Source organism: Stenella coeruleoalba (assembly GCF_951394435.1).
Source record: "Stenella coeruleoalba genome assembly, chromosome: 14".
In the NCBI taxonomy this organism is placed as follows: domain Eukaryota; kingdom Metazoa; phylum Chordata; class Mammalia; order Artiodactyla; family Delphinidae; genus Stenella; species Stenella coeruleoalba.
The window spans coordinates 68,475,279-68,492,847 of NC_137160.1; the positions used below are offsets into that span (position 1 = coordinate 68,475,279).

General features: G+C 38.3%; 1 protein-coding gene across 5 annotated transcripts in view; it reads left to right on the forward strand.

The window, feature by feature from the left end:
- Positions 1-17,569, forward strand: part of TTC28 (tetratricopeptide repeat domain 28) — a 594,505-nt gene that overhangs the window by 344,231 nt on the left and 232,705 nt on the right. The gene's annotated exons all lie outside the window — the stretch shown is intronic.

Consider the following 17,569-nt stretch of genomic DNA (forward strand, 5'->3'; position numbering starts at 1 on the left):
TATTACAGATTCTATTTTACAAATACTGTATATTCACATGTTGTCATATTTCCAAAGAGCTCATGGATGAAGTAGATTATCTTATTGAAATTGCCATTTTAGTAGATCAAAAAGAATACTGATAGTTTCATATGATTTAACCTAATATTCAGTACTGTCATCTGTGAAGGAAAATGAGGAATCACTCAGAAATCACTAGAATCACATCTTCATCCTAGACCTTGCTCTTAAGCTTCAAATCCATATTTCAGGCTTCATTCCATATAACTCTACCAGCGTGTGTTACAGACACCTTCAGCGCAGCGGGTCTCAACCCAAGCTCTTCAGCTTCTCTCCCTCCCACGTGGTCTCTCTGATTCTCCTGGCTCCCCTGATGTCCAGTGCAGGAACCCGGCAGTCATACTAGCCTCTCATATTCTCCACAGCCAAGACAGTCCTCAGGCCCTGTCTAAACTCACACACACACGCCTGTGCGCACGCACGCACACACGTGTTCATATGTATCATATGTGATAAATGAGATATATATGTATCTCTTTTAAATATCTTTTCTTCTCCTTTCCAGGAAACCATCATGCAGACCCCCATTATCTTTCCCTTAATTTATGTTCCGTGTTGTTCCACAAATGATGGAAAGGACAACAATCTCTGAGTTGGTCTTTCTCTCTCCCTTCTCCCTCCTTTTGACCCATCCTCCCAAAGACTTCAGAGCAGAATTTCAAAGTGCAAATCTAAACATAGCATTTCCTTGTATCAAATCCACCAGTGACTCACCATAGGCCACAAATCAAAGTTTAAACTCCTTAACTCTGGCCCTTCCTGGTCCAGCTCCTACTTGCCTTTCCACTGTGATTTACTGCTACTCTGTGTGTAGCCTATCCTCTAGCCTGACTAGTCTCCTACTCTCTTTGTACTGGGCTCAAGGCTCATCCTCTCTGGTTAGCCTTCCCTAAATGCTGCGTCAATGTTATCTCTTGCCAGATAGACTCTGAGGAAGGTTTCATGAAAGAACATTATGCATCCCAGCTTCACTGATCTGTCAACAACACCCCATTAAGAATACACAGCACTACATTCTTTTGTCTGTTTTGCTTCACATGTATATCAGAATTGACATAGGAACCTATTAAATAGTGTAGATATAGGAAAGTAGAATGATTATATGAAATAAAAGGCAGACGGCATCTGTATGTTGTGAAATTGTCCCAGTTCAGAACTGAATGTTTATTATTAAAGAAAAAAATAATGTACATATTGCTGATTTTTTTGGTTGCTATTCATTTTTGTGTCACTAGGCATGACATCCTTATTTTGGACTGTTGTATATAATGTAATATGCAAAGCACAAATGTAATAGAGTTTTATAATTTAAAAAAATTTTATTGAGGTATAATTGACATATTAGTTTCAGGTGTGCAACATGATGATTTGCTAATTCTGTATATTGAGAAATGATCACCACAATAAGTCTAGTCACCATACATAGTTACAAATTTTTTTTCCTGTGATGATAACTTTTAAGACATTCTTTCAGCAATGTTCAAATATTCAATATGGTGTTATTAACTATAATTGCTATGCTGTGCATTACATCCCCATGACTTATTTATTGTATAACTGGAAGTTTGTACCATTTGCCCTTCCGCCTGCCACCATCCCTGGCAACCACCAATCTGTTCTCTGTATCTATGAGCTTGGGTTTTTGTTTGTTTTGGTTTGGCTTTTATTTATTTATTTTTGGTTCCACATATAAGTGAGATAAAACGGTATATGCTTTTCATTTTTCTGACTTATTTCACGTAGCATAATGCCCTCAAGGTCTATCCCTGTTGCAAATAGCAAGATTTCATTCCTTTTTTTTTTTTAATCTTTATTGGAGTATAATTGCTTTACAATGGTGTGTTAGTTTCTGCTTTATAACAAAGTGAATCAGTTATACATATACATATGTTCCCATATCTCTTCCCTCTTGTGTCTCCCTCCCTCCCACCCTCCCTATCCCACCCCTCTAGGTGTTCACAAAGCACCAAGCTGACTTCCCTGTGCTATGCGGCTGCTTCCCACTAGCTATCTATTTTACGTTTGGTAGTGTATATATGTCCATGCCACTCTCTCGCTTTGTCACAGCTTACCCTTCCCCCTCCCCATATCCTCAAGTCCATTCTCTAGTAGGTCTGTGTCTTTATTCCTGTCTTACCCCTAGGTTCTTCATGACATTTTTTTTTCTTAAATTCCATATATATGTGTTAGCATATGGTATTTGTCTTTCTCTTTCTGACTTACTTCACTCTGTATGACAGACTCTAGGTCCATCCACCTCACTTACAATAGCTCAATTTCGTTTCCTTTTATGGCTGAGTAATATTCCATTGTATATATGTGCCACATCTTCTTTTTCCATTCATCTATCGATGGACACTTAGGTAGTTTCCATCTCCAGGCTGTTGTAAATAGAGCTACAATGAACATTTTGCTACATGACTCTTTTTGAATTATGGTTTTCTCAGGGTATATGCCCAGTAGTGGGATTCTGGGTCATATGGTAGTTCTACTTGTAGTTTTTTAAGGAACCTCCATACTGTTCTCCATAGTGGTTGTACCACTTCACATTCCCACCAGCAGTGCAAGAGTGTTCCCTTTTCTCCACACCCTCTCCAGCATTTATTGTTTGTAGATTTTTTGATGATGGCCATTCTGACTGGTGTGAGATGATATCTCATTGTAGTTTTGATTTGCATTTCTCTAATGATTAATGATGTTGAGCATTCTTTCATGTGTTTGTTGGCAATCTGTATATCTTCTTTGGAGAAATGTCTATTTAGGTCTTCTGCACATTTTTGGATTGGGTTTTTTGTTTTTTCGTTATTGAGCTGCATAAGCTGCTTATAACTTTTGGAGATTACTCCTTTGTCAGTTGCTTCATTTGCGAATATTTTCTCCCATTCTGAGGATTGTCTTTTGGTCTTGTTTATGGTTTCCTTTGCTGTGCAAAAGCTTTGAAGTTTCATTAGGTCCATTTGTTTATTTTTGTTTTTATTTCCATTTCTCTAGGAGGTGGGTCAAAAAGTATCTTGCTGTGATTTATGTCATAGAGTGTTCTGCCTATGTTTTCCTCTAAGAGTTTGATAGTTTCTGGCCTTACATTTAGGTCTTTAATCCATTTTGAGCTTATTTTTGTGTATGGTGTTAGGGAGTGATCTAATCTCATACTTTTACATGTACCTGTCCAGTTTTCCCAGCACCACTTATTGAAGAGGCTGTCCTTTCTCCACTGTACATTCCTGCCTCCTTTATCAAAGATAAGGTGACCATATGTGCGTGGGTTTATCACTGGGATTTCTATCCTGTTCCATTGATCTATCTTTCTGTTTTTGTGCCAGTACCATACTGTCTTGATTACTGTAGCTTTGTAGTATAGTCTGAATTCAGGGAGCCTGATTCCTCCACTCCGTTTTTCGTTCTCAAGATTGCTTTGGCTATTTGGGGTCTTTTGTATTTCCATATAAATTGTGAAATTTTTTGTTCTAGTTCTCTGAAAAATGCCAGTGGTAGTTTGATAGGGATTGCATTGAATCTGTAGATTGCTTTGGGTAGTAGAGTCATTTTCACAACGTTGATTCTTCCAATCCAAGAACATGGTATATCTCTCCATCTATTTGTACCATCTTTAATTTCTTTCATCAGTGTCTTATAATTTTCTGCATACAGGTCTTTTGTCTCCTTAGGTAGATTTATTCGTAGATATTTTATTCTTTTTGTTGCAATGGTAAATGGGAGTGTTTTCTTGATTTCACTTTGAGATTTTTCATCATTAGTGTATAGGAATGCCAGAGATTTCTGTGCATTAATTTTGTATCCTGCTACTTTACCAAATTCATTGATTTGCTCTAGTAGTTTTCCGGTAGCATCTTTAGGATTCTCTATGTATAGTATCATGTCATCTGCAAACAGTGACAGCTTTACTTCTTCTTTTCCAATTTGGATTCCTTTTCTTCTCGGATTGCTGTGGCTAAAACTTCCAAAACTATGTTGAATAAGAGTGGTGAGAGTGGGCAACCTTGTCTTGTTCCTGATCTTAGTGGAAATGGTTTCAGTTTTTCACCATTGAGGACGATGTTGGCTGTGGGTTTGTCATATATGGCCTTTATTATGTTGAGGAAAGTTCCCTCTATATCTACTTTCTGCAGGGTTTTTATCATAAATGGGTGTTGAATTTTGTCGAAAGCTTTCTCTGCATCTATTGAGATGATCATATGGTTTTTCTCCTTCAATTTGTTAATATGGTGTATCGCGTTGATTGATTTGTGTATATTGAAGAATCCTTACATTCCTGGAATAAACCCCACTTGATCATGGTGTATGATCCGTTTAATGTGCTGTTGGATTCTGTTTGCTAGTATTTTGTTGAGGTTTTTTGCATCTGTGTTCATCAGTGATATTGGCCTGTAGTTTTCTTTCTTTGTGACATCCTTGTCTGGTTTTGCTATCAGGGTGATGGTGGCCTCGTAGAATGAGTTTGGGAGTATTCCTCCCTCTGCTATATTTTGGAGGAGTTTGAGAAGGATAGGTATTAGCTCTTCTCTAAATGTTTGATAGAATTCGCCTGTGAAGCCTTCTGGTCCTGGGCTTTTGTTTGTTGGAAGATTTTTAATCACAGTTTCAAATTCAGTGCTTGTGATTGGTCTGTTCATATTTTCTATTTCTTCCTGATTCAGTCTTGGCAGGTTGTGCATTTCTAAGAATTTGTCCATTTCTTTCAGGTTGTCCATTTTATTGGCATAGAGTTGCTTGTAGTAACCTCTGATGATCTTTTGTATTTCTGCAGTGTCAGTTGTTACTTCTCCTTTTTCATTTCTAATTCTATTGATTTGAGTCTTCTCCCTTTTTTTCTTGATGAGTCTGGCTAATGGTTTATCAATTTTGTTTATCTTCTCAAAGAACCAGCTTTTAGTTTTATTGATCTTTGCTATCGTTTCCTTCATTTCTTTTTCATTTATTTCTGATCTGATCTTTATGATTTCTTTCCTTCTGCTAACTTTGGGGTTTTTTTTCTTCTTCTTTCTCGAATGCTTTAGGTGCAAGGTTAGGTTGTTTATTCGAGATGTTTCCTGTTTCTTAAGGTAGGATTGTATTGCTATAAACTTCCCTCTTAGAACTGCTTTTGCTGTATCCCATAGGCTTTGGGTCGTGGTGTCTCCATTGTCATTTGTTTCTAGGTATTTTTTGATTTCCTCTTTGATTTCTTGAGTGATCACTTCGTTATTAAGTAGTGTATTGTTTAGCCTCCATGTCTTTGTATTTTTTACAGATCTTTTCCTGTAATTGATATCTAGTCTCATAGCGTTGTGGTCGGAAAAGATACTTGATACAATTTCAATTTTCTTAAATTTACCAAGGCTTGATTTGTGACCCAAGATATGATCTCTCCTGGAGAATATTCCATGAGCACTTGAGAAGAATGTGTATTCTGTTGTTTTTGCATGGAATATCCTATAAATATCAATTAAGTCCATCTTGTTTAATGTATCATTTAAAGCTTGTGTTTCCTTATTTATTTTCATTTTGGATGATCTGTCCATTGGTGAAAGTGGGGTGTTAAAAGTCCCCTAGTATAAATGTGTTACTGTCAATTTCCCCTTTTATGGCTGTTAGTATTTGCCTTATGTATTGAGGTGCTCCTATGTTGGGTGCATAAATATTTACAATTGTTATATCTTCTTCTTGGATAGATCCCTTGATCATTATGTAGTGTCCTTCTTTGTCTCTTCTAATAGTCTTTATTTTAAAGTCTATTTTGTCTGATATGAGAATTGCTACTCCAGCTTTCTTTTGGTTTCCATTTGCATGGAATATCTTTTTCCATCCCAATACTTTCAGTCTGTATGTGTCTCTAGGTCTGAAGTGGGTCTCTTGTAGACAGCATATATATGGGTCTTGTTTTTTTATCCATTCAGCCAATCTGTGTCTTTTGGTGGGAGCATTTAGTCCATTTATATTTAAGGTAATTATCGATATGTATGTTACTATTCCCATTTTCTTAATTGTTTTGGGTTCTTTATTGTAGGTCTTTTCCTTCTCTTGTGTTTCTTGCCTAGAGAAGTTCCTTTAGCATTTGTTGTAAAGCTGGTTTGGTGGTGCTGAACTCTCTCAGCTTTTGCTTGTCTGTAAAGGTTTTAATTTCTCCATCAAATCTGAATGAGATCCTTGCTGGGTAAAGTAATCTTGGTTGCAGGTTTTTCTCCTTCATCACTTTAAATATGTCCTGCCAGTCCCTTCTGGCTTGCAGAGTTTCTGCTGAAAGATCAGCTGTTAACCTTATGGGGATTCCCTTGTGTGTTATTTGTTGTTTTTCCCTTGCTGCTTTTAATATGTTTTCTTTGTATTTAATTTTTGACAGTTTGATTAATATGTGTCTTGGCGTATTTCTCCTTGTATTTATCCTGTATGGGACTCTCTGTGCTTCCTGGACTTGATTAACTATTTCCTTTCCCATATTAGGGAAGTTTTCAACTATAATCTCTTCAAATATTTTCTCAGTCCCTTTCTTTTTCTCTTCTTCTGGAACCCCTATAATTCGAATGTTAGTGCATTTAATGTTGTCCTAGAGGTCTCTGAGACTGTCCTCAGTTCTTTTTTCTTTATTCTGCTCTGCAGTAGTTATTTCCACTATTTAATCTTCCAGGTCACTTATCCGTTCTTTGCCTCAGTTATTCTGCTATTGATCCCATCTAGAGTATTTTTAATTTCATTTATTGTGTTGCTCATCGTTGCTTGTTTCATCTTTAGTTCTTCTAGGTCCTTGTTAAATGTTTCCTGCATTTTGTCTATTCTGTTTCCAAGATTTTGGATAATCTTTACTATCATTATTCTGAATTATTTTTCAGGTAGACTGCCTATTTCCTCTTCATTTGTTAGGTCTGGTGGGTTTTTATCTTGCTTCTTCATCTGCTGTGTGTTTTTCTGTCTTCTCATTTTGCTTATCTTACTTTGTTTGGGGTCTCCTTTTTGCAGGCTGCAGGTTTGTAGTTAGCGTCATTTTTGGTGTCTGTCCTCAGTGACTACAGTTGGTTCAGTGGGTTGTTTAGGCTTCCTGTTGGAGGGGACTAGTGCCTGTGTTCTGGTGGATGAGGCTGGATCTTGTCTTTCTGTTGGGCAGGTCCACGTCTGGTGGTGTGTTTTGGGGTGTCTGTGGACCTATCATGATTTTAGGCAGCCTCTCTACTAGTGGGTGTGGTTGTGTTCCTGTTTTGCTAGTTGTTTGGCATAGGGTGTCCAGCACTGTAGCTTGCTGGTCATTGAGTGAAGCTGGGTGCTGGTGTTGAGATGGATATCTCTGGGAGATTTTCGCCTTTTGATATTATGTGGAGCTGGGAGGTCTCTTGTTGACCAGCGTCCTGAAGTTGGCTCTCCCACCTCAGAGGCACAGCACTGACTCCTGGCTGCAGCACCAAGAGCCTTTCATCCACACGGCTCAGAATAAAAGGGAGATAAAGTAGAAAGAAAGAAAGAGGATAAAAGAAAAGAAAATAAAGCAAGGTAAAATAAAATAAAGTTATTAAAATAGAAGAATAATTATTAAGAAAAAAAAATTTTTTTAAGTAAAAATAAAACGGACAGATAGAACCCTAGAACAAATGGTGAAAGGAAAACTATGCAGACAAAATCTCACACAGAAGCATACACATACACACTCACGAAAAGAGGAAAAGGAGAAAAAATAATAAATCTTGCTCTCAAAGTCCACCTCCTCAATTTGGGATGATTCGTTGTCTATTCAGGTATTCCACAGATGCAGGGTACATCAAGTTGACTGTGGAGAGTTAATTCGCTGCTCCTGAGGCTGCTGGGAGAGATTTCCCCTTCTCTTCTTTGTTCGCACAGCTCCCGGGGTTCAGCTTTTGATTTGGCTTCGCCGCTGCATGTAGGTCGCTGGAGGGCATCTGTTCTTCGCTCAGACAGGACGGGGTTAAAGGAGCCGCTGATTCGGGGGCTCCGGCTCACTCAGGCCGGGTGGAGGGAGGGGTACGGAGTGCGGGGCGAGCCAGAGGCGGCAGAGGTCGGCGTGGCGTTGCACCAGCCTGAGGTGCGCTGTGCGTTCTCCCGGGGAAGTTGTTCCTGGATCCCGCGACCCTGGCAGTGGCGGGCTGCACAGGCTCCCTGGAAGGGAGGTGTGGAGAGTGTGATCTATGCTCCCACACAGGCTTCTTGGTGGCAGCAGCAGCAGCCTTAGCATCTCATGCCCGTCTCTGGAGTCTGCGCCATTAGCCGCGGCTCGCGCCCATCTGTGGAGCTCCTTTAAGCAGCGCTCTTAATCCCCTCTCCTAGCGCACCAGGAAACAAAGAGGGAAAAAAAAGTCTCTTGCCTCTTTGGCAGGTCCAGACTTTTTCCTGGACTCCCTCCCGGCTAGCTGTGGTGCACTAACCCCTTGAGGCTGTGTTCACGCCACCGCGAGTCTTGTCCCTGCGCTCCAACCGAAGCCTGAGCCTCAGCTCCCAGCGGGTAAGGAGACAAGCCTTTCGGGCTGGTGAGTGCCAGTCGGCATCGATGCTCTGTGCGGGAATCTCCCTGCTTTGCCCTCTGCACCCTGTGGCTGCGCTCTCCGCCGCGGCTCCGAAGCTTCCCCACTCCGCCACCCGCAGTCTCCGCCTGCGAAGGGGCTTCCTAGTGTGTGGAAACCTTTCCTCCTTCACAGCTCCCTCCCACTGGTGCAGGTCCCGTCCCTATCCTTTTGTCTCTGTTTATTCTTTTTTCTTTTGCCCTACCCAGGTACGTGTGGACTTTCTTCCCTTTTAGGAGGTCTGAGGTCTTCTGCCAGCATTCAGTAGGTATTCTGTAGGAGTTGTTCCACGTGTAGATGTATTTCTGATGTATCTGTGAGGAGGAAGTTGATCTCCGTGTCTTACTCTTCTGCCATCTTCCTTAATTCCTTTTTAATGGCAGAATAATATTCTAGTGTGTGTGTGTATCACATATTCTTCATCCATTCATCTATTGATGACACTCAGGTTGCTTCCATGTCTTGACTATTGTAATTAATGCTGCAGTAAACATGAATTAGTGTTTTCATTTTCTTTGGATAAATATCCAGCAGTGGAATTGCTGGATCATAAGATCTATTTTTAATTTTTTGAGGAACTTCCATGCTGTTTTCCATAGTGACTGTACCAACTTACATTCCCACCAGTAGTGCACAAGGGTTCCCTTTTCTCCACATCCTTGCCAACACCTGTTGTTTCTTGTCTTTTAGATAACAGGTATTCTAACAGGTGTGAGGTGATATATCATTGAGGTTTCGACTTGTATTTACCTGATGATTAGAGACGTTGAGCATCTTTTCATGTACCTGTTGGCCATCTGTATGTCTTCTTTGGAAAAATGTCTATCTGCATAGACATTTCTGCACATTTTTGAATTAGATTGTTTGGTTTTCTTTGCTATTAAGTTGTATGAGTAGAGCCTTATTATCTTTAAAAAATTCAAGTTAGCTGCTCAACCACTCTCTAAACCTTTGTTTACTCATCTGTAGAATGGGGATAAAAACAGTAAATACTCCATGGGGCTATTAAAGAGATTAAATGCACATAACACATTAACGTCATGCATAGTACATAGTAAGGATGTAATAGATGTTAGCCATTATTATTGTTGTTTATCTCTTGATGCCAGAAACTGTCTGATTTATCTCTTATTCATCTTATTCAACACCCAACATAAAGCTTCGCCATGAAAACCTATCCTGCGGCTTCCTTAGAAACCACTTTGCATATCTTAACCCTTATTCTGGAATTCTTCCAGACCACCTTCTCTGCTTGTCTGCCCTCCTCTTCCTTGTCTTTGCCAGTCCTAATTCCTGACCCATCCTTGCCTCTCACCCCTTATTTAGGTTTTGTAACTTGGCTTGCACCCTGCATCTAATATGCTCACTTGTCAACCATACTGCACCTCTCTTGATCTCATGAGGGGCTGACTTCTGGTAGTCATTCTCAGGTCTTATGAACTACCCTTCACCATGAGAAAAGCCCTGGTTCTTCATTGCCACTGGGGCTTGTGGGATAACATACTTGTCATCTTTGCTTGCCCTTAGGAGAGAAAAGTTAGACCCCTTAGGCTAATATTTGGCTCTCTGCCTTAGAGCTTAACTGAGTTATCTGTGTATAATACGTTACTCCTTGGGATCCTTAGCAAGTAGAAGTCTTATGCCTAGATCTGTCAGTCTAGGTCCCTTCATTAAGACTGATTTTATATATATATAAAGCTCATAGTTAATTGTGTCAGATATGAAGCTATAGAGATAGGCTGTTAGTTTATATTAAGTTATAGTGACTAAGTGATATTGTGGATATATGAGACGTTTGAGATACTATGATGTGAATAAGAGAAGATCAGAGAAATAAATTGCAAAATGAATGTATTGCTTTGAAAAATGTAACTTTAATTTAGCCTTGCTGCAGTGTGGAAAACTCTATTTTTCTAGTTTAGTGGCTCAGAACTATTGTTTGCATAAAGTCTAATTTACAAAGTCAGTAGTTGAGATAAACATTTGTGTCAGATATAAATGGCTTCAGGGTTGTGTTAGTTGTTAATAGTTCAAGCTGTAAAACTACGCTTATGTGACAGACGAGAGCCACTGAGGGGGTCTCTGCTTGAACTGATGACTTTAACTTTGATTTTGCCTGGTATCACAGTATGTTGAGGGAGATTTTAGCCCTGATTTTGCTTCCGAGTATTCATGATTCCCTTCTCTTTGTTATTATTTCACTGTAGCAAGAGAGAGAGAAAGAATAGACATCTAAAGCCCCAAGTTATTTCATCTGTTTTTCATAACCAATTTTCTTGACCCTGTGTAATATCAATTTAGTTCGGACACTTCTATTAAAATATTTCTGATTAAAAAATCTTAGAATATTAGATCTCAAAGGACCTTAAAGATGATCTACCCCAGTATTTCCTGTATTCTTCACTGTATTCTGTAAGATATTTGAATAATCAAAGAATTGTATGGGCATAGTAGGTGTGTGATATCCAAGGTTAAAAAGTAAGCTTAGTAGGAGTCTTTCTGTAGGAGCTCTCAGACCTTTAAATGTGCTAACGTACTTTGTTAATCATAAAGGGATTAATTAGAGAGGGTTTATTAAGTAGGGAGCGTGACTCAAATTTATTTGAATTCTTTTTAGTGGAACACCTACTAACAGACAGAGTTCATCTCTTTGATGCTCAAAACCATTGAAATAGGTTCCCATCTCACATGGAATTAAAGCCAGGATTCTTAGAGTGGCCTCCAAGACTCTTCAAGGCCTGATCTTCTGTTCTTCTCGAACCTCCTCTCTTGGCTCTCCCTGACCTGCTCCAGGCATGCTGAACCTCCTCAGGGAGGCCTGCTCAGGTCATCTGGTCCAACGCAGGTATTCCCTACCCACCCTTCCTTCTGTTTTTCTCCATAGCACATAATGTCTTCTACTATACTAACTACATCATTGCCTTATTTATTTTTTTATGTTTCCTTCTACTAGAACGTTGTTCTACAATGACAGAATTTTTTGTGTATTTTGTTCTCTGTTGTATCCCCAACATCTAAAATACTGCTTCACACAAGGTAGATACTCAATAATTATTTGTTGAATAATTATTTGTTGAAAAATAATTATTTGTTGAATGAGCTAATTGTCCTTGGAAGAAATCGAGCATCTAAATTAGGATGGTATTCCTGAGGCTAGGAAGAAACGTACAGATTTTTACCACCTTCATCCCAAGTGGGCTGAGCAGAGGCACAAGTGGAGCAGAAGGACCCCCTCTACAAAGTCCCTGTATAAGGAAATGAGTCATATTATGATGTTGTACCGTGAATGTGGTGACCATATCCTTCTCAGCACCAAGGATGAGAAGGGGAATAGGAGGAAATAGGAATGATGCTCCTGAAATAGGAGTGATGGTGCTCATCTTAGTATGCTAGGCTCTGCTGTAATTACAGCCAGTGTCACATGAAAGGACAGGCAGCCCTCTGGCGCAGCTTGACGGTGAGCCCTGAGTCTAGAGTGGTCCTGAGTCTGGAAAACACTGGCCTGTCATTCTTTAAGTACATATTTACAGGATGCCAAATCATGCCAAACAAGTTATAGAAAGAACAGATTCATTTGGGGGATACTGTTTTTCCAGTGACTGATTTTGTTGTTGTTGTTTTTGCAAAGCTTGTTCATTTGGTTTCTGGATTTTGATAATTTCACCTTTTTTCCCCAAATTCATATTAAAAATGAATTCCTTTTTGGTCTTTCAAAAAATAATAGAAGGCTAAATTGGGGATTTAGGACTATAATCATAATTCTAGTTCTTGCCCCCAAGAAATAGAACTTTTATTTTTTAGCTGTTGGGATTCCTTTCTGCTATCATATATTTATCAAAGAGATACAAATGAAAAACTTTTAACCTCACTGTTTTCCAGATGGGTAAAATATACCACTTCTGTTTCATTAGCTAAAAAGAATGAATACAATAGTGTCCTCGGGAGTTAGTTTAAAATTTGTCCCCTTTAATGCAACATGTTGTAGTACAAAATCACAACTACTAGTTTTCCAGTTCTTCCACTCCTGCTTCATAAAAGGAGAATTATTTAGAAGTATGTTTATGTCTCATGAGATTATGCTTTGGGACATGTGATTGCCCTGAACAAAGCACAAGCCCTGCTAATTCCTAATAAATTATTACGTCTTCCACATCTGTTCCTGTCTTTTCTCTGAAGCATTCATCCAAGAGAACACAGCATTACCTGAAAATACCAGAATTGTGGGAAGACATTTTTCTAATAAATGCATTGACAGTTGATTTGTTGTGATTGGAAGAAAACCTCAGGAGTAGAGGGTTTGGGGCTGGAAACTGACTTTCTGCCTCTACTACCAGACAGTTGTCTCCTTGTGCCCTTTTCCCCTCTCCTCATGATTTCTTCTGAGAGAAATCATGTGACCCTGTCACCACAGTTTTTGATGCCAAATATCTAAATGTCTTTAAAATGCAGCATAACCCTTTTAAAGGCAAATAGTGAAGTACTTTCATCTGACATTTCCATTATAGCTGCTCTTAGTAGATTCTAGACATCATACATAAAGGTGGCTAGCTGATTCTTTTTTTTAAAAAATCATGATGCAAACCCATTGAGCTGTCTTTTTATATTTGATGCTCCATCCATTGAACATGCAACACATTTTTTCTTAGAAATATGACTTGATCTGAGGATATCTGAAACAGCCTGGACTAGATTTTTCTAGCATTTGTCTTATATCCTAGAGATAGGGCCATTTCTCATAGTTTTGTGACATACCTAAGTATTTTTGAACTAACATCAATTACTTTGTTATCTGTGGTACTCTGAGTCCAAACTGGAAAAAAAAAAAAAAAACCCAAATGTTAAATCACCACCATTATTGCAGTTACTGTCACATTGTTGTTTTATGTAGAAGTGAAAATTGTATTCTGAGACATTGTATACACTGTTTGTTTTTGCATCTTAAAAGTTTTATTAAATCCATTTTTATTCATTCATTAAATATTTAATGAACACCTATTATAGGCTAGGAACAGTGTATGATGACTTCAATACAAAGATGAACAAAATTCAGTCCCTGCCTTTGAAGAGCTCATAGTCCAGAGAAAAAGACAGATAGCTAAACAGAAAAATTACAACAATTACAGCAGTAATAAATTGCTTCTAAAGAGCTATTGCCTATCTGTGATATGTGCACATCCACCACATTTTACCAATTGAGCCTCCTATAATGGACACCAGAATGTCTTCAGCTTCCCACCACCACAACAGTACTTTGAAGATCACCTTTGGATTTGTTCCCTTCTGGACCTGATGAGAATTTCTTTGGAATATATACTCAGTGGTGAAAGTGTGAGGTAGTAGAATATACATATACTAGATTTAACCAAAAACTGCCAGATTCTTCCCTGGAGTGGCTGTATCAGTATTTATCTCCACATATGTATTCCTGTGTCCTACATCTCCATTAGCACTTGGCATTCTTCAACATTCTAATTTTTGTTGGTCTAAAAACTGTAACATGCTTCTTCATTGTTTTAATTTGCATTTCTTTCATTATTAGCCGATTCGAGCATCTGCTTACATTCTTGTTTGCCTTTAAGTTCCCTCTTCTGTAAGTTGTTAGACATTTTGCTGTCGGCGGTGGCGGTGTTGGGGTTGCTGCCCTGCTGTGCTCTAGAGCTCAGGTCACTTGCCAGTTTTAGACATTGCAAATGCTTTCTCCTATTGCCATCTTTGTTGTGCATGAGTTCGTGTAATTATTTGTATATTTTATTGCATATTGCCCTTATTTTATAAAAATTAGTGGGAAATTTAAATATAAAAGTGCTAATATTAACAAAAAGATATGTAGGTCTCATAAACTAATACAGTTGAGATAAAGATGGAAAACTATTGGCCCTGCTCAAAATAGTATATCTTTATCCTCAGTTTGACTTTCTTTGACGTAAAGGAAGGAAAAGATTAAGGCTAAAGAACATATATAAAATGCTGAAAATATAACTGTGAAGATCCTATCTAATAGGTTGGGTGTAATCGTAGAACCAGAACTTCCCTTATAACATCAAATTCCATTGTTTGACCTGTGCACAGTAAACCTTTGTTCATATTTTCAGCCTTTGTTCACATTTGGTGCAAATTATGCACCAAAAGTCTTGAGTTCTGTCTGAGAGACCGGTTACAAGGGCATTGCTAAGTAAAGTCCACCGCTTTAGGGCACTGACTAATTCCAACTATAGTGTGTTAATTTATAGTATGTTGGTTTCTGCTAAAGAAGGTGGAAAATGGGAGGACTAAAATAAGAGTATAGAGGGCAATTATTTTATTCTATGGGGAAAATTTGGGGGCTGTCTTCTTCAAAGGAAGAAAAAGTATAAAGAAAGGATGTAGGATTTAATTAGTATAAAGAAAGGAAGTAGGATTTCTGTAAGGACAATGGTGGTAAAAAATCAGCTAAGACTTCCTGTAAGATTTGCTTAAAGAGCTTAGGTGAGGTGAATAAACGATATGTAGTTCTTCCTTTCTGTCTTTATCCCTTATGTTAACCTCTTTCTCTTCACCATTAGCCCTATGAATATCTTCAGGTCTCTCCTATCTTAGGAAAAAAATTCCCTTGACCTTGTGTTCTTTTTTAGCTACTATGCTATTTTTTTACCACCAAGGTGAGCCACATTTCTCAAAAACATAATCTACACTTGGTACCAACGCTTCCTGACTTTTTAGTCATTCTTCCTTTTTTATGCAACCCTCTTTGATCATGTTAAATTATTTATTTTATTAGCTTTTCTAAATTATTTTCATTTCAGACAGTACAGGCTAGGTTATCCTACAATAACAACGAACCAAAAAATCTCAGTGGTTTACAACAACTCAGGTGCATGTTTTGTTTATGCTGTATGTTCTTTGCAGGTCATTAGAGAGTCTCTGTTCATTATAGTCACTCAGAGACCCAGACTGAGAGATCAGCCACCATCTTGAGCATCTCCAGTTGTCATATCAGAGTGGAAAGAGGGTCTCACACTGGAAGTGACACGTTACTTGCAGGTTGGCCAAGAGGTGCAATCTTGTATGTCCTGGAGGCAAAGGGCTGGAAATATTTGGTATCAGCACTAATGACAACCACAGTTATGTTATGTCACTTTTCAGGGGTGCTAATTCTCAGTTTATTGTGTCTTGTGACTCCCTCTTGGTAAATGGCTTTCTTGTGTGATCTGTGCTTTTCTCAAATTGCAAGATCATCTTTATTGGGAGTGATTGCGGAAGTGTTCCTACAGATTGGCTTTGCATTTGCTTCTGCTGAAGAAACTCTGGGGTTTCCCTGGTCTACGACTTGTTCTCAGTGTTGATTTCTTCTTTTGAGATTCTATACAATTTGTGAGATTTAAATTCATACTCCACAGTTGTGTATACCATGGGTCTGGGGTTTTAATTTCTTAGGTTGATACAGTGTTTCTGTATAGAAGACAGATGACTAGGTTCCTTATGTCTTCCAAGGATAGTTTTTTAGTCCCCTTTTCATCGAAGGGAGAAGGCCTTTTCAGAGTCCTTGCTTTATACAAGAGTGTCAGTTCTGGTTCTCTGCCTTCTGTGAACCGAAGACCAGGTTCCTCCAGCCCATTAGGTATTATTCCTCATCAGATGGACCCTGGGCCACCACTGTATTTGCTCCTATACTTGATATTTTGGTTTTGCATTTCCTCTGTTTCTTGCACCTGGGGGACTTTAACATGTTATTATATCTGACATTTCTATGTGTTCTAATGGAAGGAGGGCTACACTAGGCTTCAGTCACTCTTCAACTATTCCAGTACATCTTTTCTTTCCCTTATATACTCAACCTTTTTTCAGTGGCTACCGATTGACTTCCATTTTATCAAATCTCAGGTTACTTTTCAGCCTCTTGTCTTACCAGACTTTTTCTGCACATTCAGTATTCCTGAATAAGCAGTCTTTTTGAAATGTTATTCTTCCTTGACTTTTCTGATTCTTTCAGTACTTGTTGGTATTTCTTCACTTTCCTGGGCTTTTCCCACTCACCAAATGTTGATGTTCTTCAAGTTTATTTTTCACTGTGTTCTTCTCCACATTCTCACTTTGTATGATCCCATATATCTTTATGATAATAACTATTACCAAACTATATTTTCAACCTTACCCTATCCTTCCGTTGTATATTTAGAGGCTCACTGACATGTATTTAGGTGCTCCAAACTAAGCTTATCTAAACCTGGACTCATTACTTACCTCGCAGAACTCATTTTCTCCATGAATTCCTGATGTCACTTACTGACGTCCCCTTTTTCCTGGTCATTCAAACAGGAAATCAGGCCTCCTCTCCTTCAACCACTGTCTAGTTAGATACTAGGAATTGCTCTTATTGTTCCTAAATATTTTAAAAATCAGTATTCTCTCTATCCCTACTACCATACATGGTTAAGGTCCTCATTATTCATTCATTTGTTCATACAACAAGTATGTATTGGATACTTACTATGTGCCCAGTACTGTGTGCTACGTACTGAAGTCACAGTTGTGACTAAGACAGCAAAGTCCTTGTCCCATGGAGTTTTTATTCACATGTGAGAGATAGTGGACAAATAAATATATAACATATAATATGATGTTAGAGAGCAATAAGTCACTGCATTGCAATGACATTCTTTTGTTACTTATTGGTGATTTAGGTAATTTGCAGATTTAGTTTTTTGGAATGTGAATAAAATCTCTCTTGAAGATTCAATCCATAATGAAAATAAGTGCCAGAAAATGCCGTACTCTATTTCTCTGAGTTTTAGATATGCAAAACATAAATTTACCTAAAATTGTTTGGAAGTCTAAACAGTTGTTTCCTTTACATCATTGAAATGTATTCCTTTAAATAATCATTTGATTATATAGGTATGTTATTTTATGTGGTGGCCTTTGCTTTATATTTAGAAAATTTCCCAGAAATATATACTCTCTCTCAAGAGTACTTATAATTTTCTTGTAGTATTTTGTTTTTCAGTCCATTTTCTGAAATATGTAAACTTTTT